Below are 10,468 nucleotides of genomic sequence, written 5' to 3'. Positions count from 1 at the left end.
TCTTCCCTGCTGACCCTCTCCCAATCTCTGCATCCCCCTCATCAGCACAGGAGCTGACACGGTAGATTCTCAAGCATGGAGATTGTGCTCATTCAATGGACCTTGTCACTTTTTTTGCATTTTTGAATGACTCTGATGCCTCTCCCAACACCATCACCATTTGGTTCTCTCTTGGTTCTCTGCCTAGCTCCCTCATGCCTATTTTGATTAATCATCTTTTCTCCATATTCTGTTATATGCTCACCTACTCCTTTCTTTCTTCAACCAAATTTGCCTAATAGTCACAGTTGCCACGTAATGTGTTGACATAAGTCTTGGGTTTTAATGTTTCCATTGAATTCTCAGAATATCCTTGGGAGGTAGGAAGGGCAGAGGTTATCTTTGGCCAATTTAAAGATGATAAAATGGGGGCACCTAGGTGGCACAGTTGGGTAAGGGTTCAACTCTTAGTTTCAGTCTAGGTCATGATCTTAGAGTTGTAAGATCGAGCCCCACATCAGGCTCCATGCTCAGCAGGGAGTCCACTTGGGATTCTCTCCCTCTCTCTCCCTCTGCCCACCATGCTCTTTCTCTAAAATAAATCTTTAAAGAATAAAATAATAATAATAATATTATTATTATAAAGATGATAAAATGGAGGCTCAAAGACAGTAAATCCCTTTCCTAAGCTCCCTGGCTCATAAAGGGTAGAGGCGAGACCCCAGTCTTCTGCCCCCAAACCACAGTGCCTTCTTGCCATACTCGCTGTTTCACTTCCTCAATAGCCGTCATTCCACCTTTTCACTTGTGATTTAGCCTCTCATCTGTCTGGTCAGTCCTCTGCTTGGCTTGACTTCACCACATTGCCTCCTCTCCTCTTCATCCCCTGCCCCCCACGCTCCTTTGCAGAGAACCACCAGCCAGTTAGCCACACACGCTAAGCTGAGTGTGACAAGTCAGCTGTTCAGAACAGACAAGTCCTGTTCTGTCTTGGAGCAAATTCCTAGGTTTGGGTGTGAGCTCTTTAGAGCAGGTCTGTAATCTGAACTGCCGTCATCCATGGTCCCCCACCCTGCTCTCTGCCCCCTCTGCCACCCTGACACATCAGTCTCACACAAGCCCATCATACCCCGGGATGCTGGCCGTTTGATGGTGGGTCTGTCCCCTGCATTCCCAAACTACCATGGACTGTAAAACCATGGAGGCTCATTTGTGTTTTCTTCTCATCCTCAGTGTGTTTGGTAGCACTCCCTGGGAGCATACAGATACCAGAGGGAAGAAAGAATAGAAAACCCAGCAGGAAGAGTCTCCAGCAGCACGAGAAACTACCTGTGCCAGTTCAACGGCCACCAAGTGAGACAGTCGACAAACACATACTACACGTGAAGGGAAATGCTGCCAACCAACCAACAGACTGCTTGCTTATAGGCTTTCTCTTTTTAAACTGAGACTTTTGGGGTCACATTTACTGATTCCTCCCCTAGACCAGGAACAGACCCATAGAGCAGAAAATACAGAATCACTCATACACAATTAGCCAAAAGCCAGGGGCAATAGATGGAATTCTTACAGTATGCCAAGCCATCTCCTGCACCACCAAGTGTGACAGAAGCTAAACCAGGCAGGCACACAGAGCCATTGAGAAGAAGTGACACCCCCACCCTCACCACCAGGGGCAAGCTGAAACTTCAGTCAGGTATCCTGGTGTTGCACACAGCATTGAAATTCAGGTCACATAAGTTCACAGAACAAGAGTGAGTAGGTTCAAGCTTGAAGATGATGTTGGGATAGGAGGGGGCAGGGAGGTAGTGGGTGGGCGCCAGCAAGCCCGTAGCCCCGGCATGACAGAGGGCTCAGTTCTTCCCTCTGCCTGTCCTCTCAAATCTCTACCAACTACCAGCCTCAGTACTGTTAGCAAGAGTAGGACCAGCCCCCTCTGCCCTCCTATTTTATGTCCTCCCTGAAAAAGCCCTCAAGTAGGAGTCCATTATGTGGATTCTTCTTTATGCGGGAGATGGGCAAATCAAACCCTCTGTGCTTCACCATTAAAAAAAAAAAAAGAACATGATGCCTTCCTTCCTATTTATTCCTGAGCTGAGCTTCTCAAAATCACACACACACACACACACACACACACACACAGAAGCATCTTGAGGACTAGTAAGCATCCCAAGAGTGCTGAGTTCCTTTCCATGAACTCTGCATGAATATTAGAACATCTTCTTTGACAATGACCACCTGGCTATCTAAGGCGATCCTGTACTGTTTTAAAGGACATGTCTTAGGTTCTTCTCAGCTCAAGAAGAGAGAGCTTGAGTAAAGTGATAGACTCACCTTTCCTTGGTGGCCTGGCTTCCATGGAAGGCAAATAGCATGCCTGTGCCTGAGCCAAGCATCATCCAATGCTCCAGGAAGCCATTCCCTTCCCAGACAGGGAGCCGGGGACTTGTTCCCAGTAGCAACACAGGAGAGCTGACAATGGCTGGAGACTGGGAAAACTTCCTCCCCATTTGATTCTATTCTAATCAGCACAGATTTAACAAATGCGTAGTGTGGATATGTGTGTGTGTGTGTGTGTGTGTGTGTGTGTATAAATCATACATATAAATAATATAAAATTTGTACACAGTTGCCTACATCTACATGCTTTATATATAATCTGTTTGCCCTGAGCGCATGCTCCAGACCCCAAGACAGGATTGCCTGTAGGCCTGTGTTTTAGGCAAGGATGTCCCACAGTCATTTCTAGATGCTAATTGTGATGGCTTCCAGGATTCCCAGCATGTCGGCCGGCTCTGTGAAAGCTCTTTGAGAGCTTCTCATCATTAGAATTCCCTGAGTTTTCGCTCCTTCCTAGCAAACCATCTGGCCTCTCTGTACTCCAGCTGTAGCCCCCATCCCCTGCCACTCACACCTGAGCCTTTGACATCCCCCACCTGAAGCAGATCCGTCCATCATGAAAATCCAAAATTGCAACCAGAAATTCTGTGCCCCCAAAATCTAGATATAAAAGTGTTTCTTTTCCCTTTTAATCCTCCATTAGGTTTCATGCTTCATTTTCTTCTCAAATGCATTATTTACAGTCTTGGAACATACATTGCCATATATGGGGGGAACGTATCTACCTCCACTTAATCGGTTTGCCCAATTAGCTGAGGCCTCTTGCCTCAGTGGTAGGCCTCTTGAACATTTATAATTGTCATTAAGCAAAAGAGTAGAGAAGGTCAGAGTGGAGAGGTCTCTGAGAGTCAGAGGTGGCTCGCAATCGCGTGCAGGCTCACGAAGTCTCAGTCTGCCTCTCTTCAGAAGAAGGTGGGTTACCAGTTAGCCAGTCCTTGCTCAAAGTCATTAACCCTGGCCATAGGGACACTTTGAGTGACAAAGAGTCACCAGAGCACCACTCAAAGGAACACATTACTGGTGAGGAAGGAACCTGGAAACAAAGAGAGAAAATAAAATCCCAATAACAGGAGCTGCTACTGTGGGCCTGGTGATAGAACTTCCAAGAGATTGATCTAGTAAAAGAGGGCTTTTCACATTCCTTATCTTTGGACCCAATTCACTCTTTCCACGTCTTTTTCTTCATTTTTGTGCTGATTGTTACTGCTGCCAGTTGCTAGCTTTTGTTTTAATTGAAGAAATACTGAAAAGCTATTTTGTAAAGATTTTGCAAGCGATCCAAATGGCTCAGGACAGATTTCCTTTCATTTTACGAGAAGATAATTGTGAGCTTGTGTTTCAGTGACACAGGGGATGTGACTGACCATGAGAGCAAAATCCAGATGTGAGAGATAATGTCCTAAAACCACCAAGGATATGTGACCTGAGGAGATTCACCGAGTCGATTGACCATTTGAAAGCACTGACGCCCCCCCAAATCCTAAGCTCCTAACCGGTGGTGGCACAGCAGGGAGACAGGCATAGGACGTAAGGGACTCGTGCTTTGAGATAGAAGAAAAGAAAGCCCGATTACCAAGTCAGCCAAGTGAGAGCAGCAGGACCACCCCCTCCACAAACCACAGTTGTCTTAGCAAAGTGCAGTGCAGTGACATGCGTCAACATATTTAACTAGCACTTACCAAATGCCTGCTTTATACTAGGGTTTAACATACAGTGTCTCATTCAGCCTTCTGTTATGGGCCGAATTGTGCTCCCGCTCCAAATTCATACATTAAAATCCTAATGCCCAGTGTCTCAGAATGTGACTGTATTTGGAGAAGGAATGAAGGTAAAATGAGGCCATTAGGGTGGGCTTTAATCAAATCTGACTGGTATCCTTACAAAAAGGGATTAGAACACAGACATGGACAGAGAGACGACCACATGAGGACATAAGGAGAAAACGGCCATCTACAAACCAAGGAGAGAAACCTTCAAAGAAACCAATGCCACAAACACCTTGATCTCGGAATTCTGACCTCTAGAATGGTGAGAAAATGTACTTGTGCTACGTAAGCCCCCAGTCTGTGGTATTCTGTATGGCAGCCCTAGCAGGCTGATGAGCCTTCCCAACTGCCTGGGGAGGCCGTCCAGAAGCGAGGACACAAAAGCTCAGTGATGGAAAATAATTTGTCCAGAATTCCAAAACTATGATGTGGTGAAGCAGGAATGAAAACACATCATCTGGCTTTGACTCAGGGGCCTTGAAAAGACAATAGTGTTTCCCAGCCCCCAAAGACAGGAGAAGCACTAGACAAAAATATCCTCTCACCATACATAAGCAGGCATTGCTTTCAACCCACCACCCTGGAGAAGCTCCAGAGAACTTATGGATGGGGAAGTCAGTGACAGGCTGCCGTGGGGCTGACCCATCACCTCCCATTCAGGAAGGAGTGCCCTTCCAGCTGACTTCCCGGCCTGGCGAGGCTGGAGGAGCCAAATCTTAAGCAGCCATTGTGTGTCGGTTCCCCTCTCAGGGTTTCACATAGAGTATACCAGATAATCCTCAGCACCGCCCACGAGCCCGAGACTACTGTTATTCCCACTTTATAGATCAGAAGCCCGAGGAGGCACAGAGATGATTGGTTCAGGGTCACCCACCAGCAAGAAGCAGAACAAGATAAAAGCCCAGGCTGGTACAAGGGCCCAAGCGCTGCCCACTGCACAAAACTGCTTCTTCTGGAGTGTAGGCTCCTGGAGTAGAATTCCACGTTTGGAACTTTTAGAAGAACAGCATAGGGTATTCCAAACTGACAATATGTAAGGTAAATGGGAAAAGATTCTGTGGTTTCGGAGGTACTGTAAATCTCTGTTCATAGTCCCAGAAGGTCAATGAGTAACTAATGACGAAGCTGTGCTAGGGGCCTTCCCCTCACCACGGTTCGGTAGGACTGAATTTTCACACAACAGTCCATGGAAGTCACATAAAGAACAAATTAAAGAGAGAAACCCCCACGCACACAACTTTCCAGTTGTTAAGTCTTCGTGATCCCCTCATGAGAGCCTTATGAGGTAGATGAGAAGGTATTTTCGTAATGCTCCCGAGCCCTTCCTTCTCCTAACAGGGAAAATGAGACAGCGAAGCAGATGATGTCCTCACAACTCAGATGATGACAGTGACGGGGCTCCTCCATGGGTTTCAGTGCCCTTTCATGACCTTCCCTACCTCTGCTCCCCACCCACCTCTGTTCTGTGAAACACGTCCAGCATTCACTTCCTGGTTCTCCTCTATGTCACAGGCTAGGTTGTATGGCCTCCTGTCTTCCTCTTCTCTTTACTTCATGGTTTGTCTAAGCCTGACAAGATCTTTTGTCCATCTTAAATCTCCAGACTTTCAGGAACCTCAAAACACTATGAAATTTGCTCAGGGAAAGAAAAAAAATGCATCTCAACATCTCCATGGAAACTTTCATGTGGTTGCAAGAGGTTCACACACCCCCAAAAGCGTGGATGCAGCTACCTGACTAACAACACTGCCCTGCGTGTTTCCCTCTCCTCTAATAAACTTTAAGTCTTTTCTTTTCATCCATATTTTCCCATGGCCTTTTTCTCTCCAACACATTTTCTGCCCTCCATTATACCGACTCAAGAGAAGTCCATGCTTCTTCCCTTCCTGTCCTGCTGGTTTCTACTTCCTGTCTGATTCTTCCAACAGTCTTCCTTTTAGGCTTCACTTCTCATGAAAAGTCTATTAAGACTCCTTCATGAGCACCTAGGTGGCTCAAGTGGTTGAGTGTCTGCTTTTGACTCAGGTTGTGATCCTGGGGTCCTAGGATCAAGTCCCTTGTTGGGCTCTGTGCAGAAATCCTGCTTCTTCCTCTGCCTATGTCTCTGCCTTTCTCTGTGTTTCTCATGAATAAGTAAAACCTTAAAAAAAAAAAAAAAAAAGACTCCCTCATGCTATCATAACACATGCAACCTGATTGTCTCTTTATTTTCTATAACTGTGACCCCGTCACTTAAACATGCTATCTTACACTCCCACTTACTAGGAGGCCTAGAAATAGATGATGGGACATGAGAGAAAATGTGATGTAGTTACACTCTTGTAGGGCTTATAGATGAGTGACAAAGGGATAAAATCAGACCATTACCTACAAATATGACATGTTACCTTACCAACGTAGAGATGTATGGGGTTCTTGGGGAACATATAGCAAAGGGTCCTAAAGCAACTTGCTAAATGGGCTCCAGGGATTTGAGAAGGAGAGGAGAAGCTTCCATCAAAGTGGCATCTCCAACAAAACCCAAAGAATGAGCAGAGGCTGGTCAGACCAAGCAGGAGGGAGACCAAACCAGGCAGAGTGATGAGCTTTTTGGCAGCCAGCATCAGAGTGAGCGTGGCTGAGCTGAGAGCCTGCAGAACCCCACATGACAAGCTCAGAGCCCGAGGAGTGCCAGGCACACCAGCCAGATCAGGCCACCCTGAAAAGCCACCAAAAGGACTGTGCATTATATAGCAAGGGTACTAGGACCTGATAAAGGGTTTTTGATAGACGAGAGATGTGGTCTGCTATGAGGGAGGAGCTGAAAGCTTATTTCATTTTTTATACTAAATTTTTGGTTACCCAATACGTTCTTATGTTTTTCAAAAACCAGAAACATATGAAAAGGCATTCCGTAAAATTTTCCCTGGCCCTCAGTTCATGTCTCTCCTAAATAGATGTCAAGTTTTCATAATTCTTAGGAGTCTTTTTTGACTGCTTTCTGCTTGTACAAGCTAATATGACTAAGAATTCTTGTTTTTCTCCTTATATATTCAAAAAGTAACATACCATGCAGTGTTATGTCCTTGATTTTTTTAAACTACAGATTCAGAGCCCTACACCTACATTTTTCAATTCTAAGTTTTGAGAATCTACATGTTTTTTTTGGGGGGGGGTGCAAAGGGAGAGAGAGAGAGAGAATTGTAAGCAGGCTCCACATCCACTGAGCCAGATGCAGGGCTCGATCTCATGACCCTGAGATCATGACCTGAGCCAAGATCAAGAGTCAGACACTTAACCAACTGAGCCACCCACGGGCATTTGTGCCTTGATTTTTTGAGATACCTTTTGACTCTTTTGCATATTGTCAATTTAGCTCTTACATCAGTATTCATATTCGTGTTATTTACCTTTAACAAATGTAGGTCTCTCCTCCCCTACCTTCTGAGGAGCAGAAACTGTGTCTTATTCCATTTTGCATGAGGTGGATGTTCAGTTAAAGGCTGCTGAATTTTAGTAGATGATGAAAAAGTATCTTTGTTGAATGAATCAGTTACTATTGGAAGGAACAAATGCTTCACCTGGCCCATTCTCTCAAATTTTTCACATTTAATTTTGCCACTTTTCAAACATGCATAAAAGTAAATGGAATAGCAAATGAACCTCCGTGTACCCATGCCCAACTTCAACAATTGTCAACTTTTTGGCGATCTTGATTCTCATCTCTGCCGACCACCCATCCATTTTGGGGAAAAATGGGGCTGCAGTATTTTAAAAAACAAATTCAAGACATCATGTCATTTCCTCTACAAATACCCAAGACTGAGCCTCTTGCTGATAAAGGCTTTGATTTAAGAAGATAAGCACATGCCAACAAAATTAATAGTAGTTCTCTAGTATTGCCACCATTCCCTGATTTTCTCAAAAATGTCTTTATACAGTTGGCTTCAGGAATCGGGAGCCCCACAAAGCCCACAGATGATATTTGGTCATTGTGTTTATAGTCCTTACATCTCTTTGATGCCATCACAGCCACCTCCTCTCTTCTTCTCTCTCTCTTTTATGCCATTGATTTGTTAGAGAAACCAGGTCATTTGTCCTGCATCGTGTCCCACATTCTGCATTTGGCTGATTGCTTCCTTGCAGTGTCATATAACTTGTTTTCCATCCTCCATATCTTCTTGAGCTGGCGAGATTTGTGTTTTGAAAACTTCATCCTGGCTGCTGTGTGGAGCAGTGAATGAAGGGCAGGAGAGAGAATAACAGTAAGAGGCTATGTTGGGTCACCCAGGCAGGAGGGTGGCCTCCAGATGATCGCAATGGCACATGGCTTCAGGGGTTGCATGGACAAAGGGAAATGGGCCCATTCAACGGATGCTTAGAGACAGGACCAACAGGACTCATTGACTAACTGGAAGGCAGCACGCTTCTCAATGCTCTATTAAGAATCTGGGCCTTACCATGTTTTCTCCTGAAAAAACATTTACATGTTTACTGACATTCTTCTCACAATTATCATTTATGGCAAGTTTTAAGGGCATACAAAGTTGTAGTATTATTGTTGGTATTAAATTTTATTGCTGTGGCTTTAAAACATAAACAAAAATAATTCCTTAAGTAGTTGGAAATTGTAATGATACTCTTGGGATTGGATTTTACTGCCATGGATACTGTAAAGCACAAAGATAATAAATTTAAATTGCAGTATTAGTATTGGGAATATATTTTATTACTTTGGCCAGAACACAAAGAAGCAGGATTCATAACTCTTGTTTTTTCCCAGCAGTGCGTTTATATGCAACAACGCTGGGTCTGGTGTGGGGAGGATCAGAGGTCACCAGCATCACAGGTCATGTGACCAGGCAAGAAGCCAGGCCAATAGGATAAGGTATAGAAGAGCTTAATTCCTACAGGTGGTTAGGGCACTGGAAAGAAGCAGATCAAGTGAGGAGGAAGAGATGCACGTGGTCACATGGCATTGAGAAAGGTTCATCTGGCAGGAATTGCTACAAACCCCATTTCACCAAAGTGGTTCTGCACCCCACCCACCGGCACACCCCATGGCTTCACATGCTCACCATTTGAGTCCAGTTTTGAAAACAAGTTCTACACACCAAGGACTGCTTTAGGTTTGGGTGTTGAATGGTCTGGCACTTTGTGGACACTGCCCATGACTTCCTCTGTGTCCATCTTACTGTAAGCCTAGCCAAAAACCTAGAACTTGTTCCTAATGCTCCTTTTCCCTGCCCCTGCCCATTGTCAGTCATTGGCCCTGCCCATCCTGCCTACTCAGTATGCGTCTCATCAGTCGCCATCTGTCTACCCCATCTCAGTCCACCATCAGTTCTCACTGGCATCTCATTCCAGCCACTGCTCCAAATCCCCCTTGCTGTCCACCCTCTATGCTCATCAAAGTAATAACGATCATCATTTACTGATCATTAATAATGTGCCAGGGCCTGTGCTAAGCATCTTATAGCAGTATCTCATTTGACCCTCACAGCTTCCCTATGAAGGAGGGATAACTCTTCTTTCATAAGTTATTAAACTGAGTTCACACGTTAAATATTAAAACACATCATGTACTTATGTAAATCACCAGACAAAAGAAGAAAAGAAATCTTAGGTCCTTCCTTGATCCTCAATACTCCCTGTTGCCATTTCTTCCTCCTTTCCTTCCTTCCCTCCTTCAACAAATAAGCCCCTTGGTATGAAACACAAGAGCACTACCAGTTTCTCCAGACTCATCCATCACCTGGATCCCAAGTAACCACGGCTCTCATTAACAAAGTAACTTGTAGTTCTTGGTATGCCATTTACTCTTGTCCTTTCTCTTATCTAGAATGTAACCTCTTTCCCTGTCATTGTCTAACTACCGTTTATCTTTCAAGATTTATTTTAGACATCATCATCACCAGGAAGCCTACTTTTAAACTATGCACTTCAAAATACCCATGAGCACACAGCCTGCTTGTACACATAGGCACGTGTGCTTGAGCATACACACACACACACACCCATACACACACACACACACACACAGCTCTCTGTAGCTATCCTCTTGGATTCTACTGTACCCCCTACTGTACCCTATCAGGGTGCTTATCATACTGTATTGGGACCATCTGCTTTATCTTAGAAACACATTTAGCCTGTAATTTACCTGAGGGCAAGGACTATGTCTTGTTGGTGAATTCCCAGAATCCAACACCTGAATTCAGCACATGGTAAATGCTCAATGGCCTTTGCTGACTGAATGCATGAATAAATGAACAGTATAAGATACAATGATTTCAACAGTAATTTGATTTTTTTTAAGATTTTATTTATTTATTTCAGAGAGA

This window comes from Canis lupus, chromosome 29 (genome assembly GCF_003254725.2).
Source record: "Canis lupus dingo isolate Sandy chromosome 29, ASM325472v2, whole genome shotgun sequence".
Classification (NCBI taxonomy): Eukaryota; Metazoa; Chordata; class Mammalia; order Carnivora; family Canidae; genus Canis; species Canis lupus.
This window is presented reverse-complemented; position numbering follows the sequence as displayed.